We start from the raw sequence: 493 nt of genomic DNA, 5'->3' as shown, positions 1-493 counted from the left end.
CTGTGAGATACGACAGACCGAGAGAATCTTATCATGTTATCTTTCTATTGATTGTACTATTAAATATTATTTATGACCACTGTGTATTGCAAATAATTCTTAGCCTTACCTCTCGAATAAAACGAATCACGCATCATCTGACCTTGTTGACCGACATTAGAAGTTATTTTGGGTTCTGATTTCATGTAGCATCATCACGTTATTGTTGTTTACCGACATTAGGTGTTAGTGTCAGGTTCTAATTTCTTGTAGCATCGTCACGTTATTGTGTTGGTGAAAGAATAGCCCAAGTGTTAATGGCTGGCGGTATTGACCAACTTCCTTTCCTCTAGATTAGCCCCCAGTGGCACAGCGGTATGTCTGCGGACTTACAACGCTAGAAACCGGGTTTCGATACCCGTGGTGGGCAGAGCACAGATAGCCCATTGTGTAGCTTTATGCATAATTAGAAACAAACAAAATTAAACAAATATTCTAGATTATCATTTATAAA

This window comes from Limulus polyphemus, unplaced genomic scaffold, assembly GCF_000517525.1.
Source record: "Limulus polyphemus unplaced genomic scaffold, Limulus_polyphemus-2.1.2 Scaffold487, whole genome shotgun sequence".
In the NCBI taxonomy this organism is placed as follows: Eukaryota; Metazoa; Arthropoda; class Merostomata; order Xiphosura; family Limulidae; genus Limulus; species Limulus polyphemus.
The sequence above is the reverse complement of the archived record's forward strand: the minus strand, read 5'-3'. Positions refer to the sequence as shown.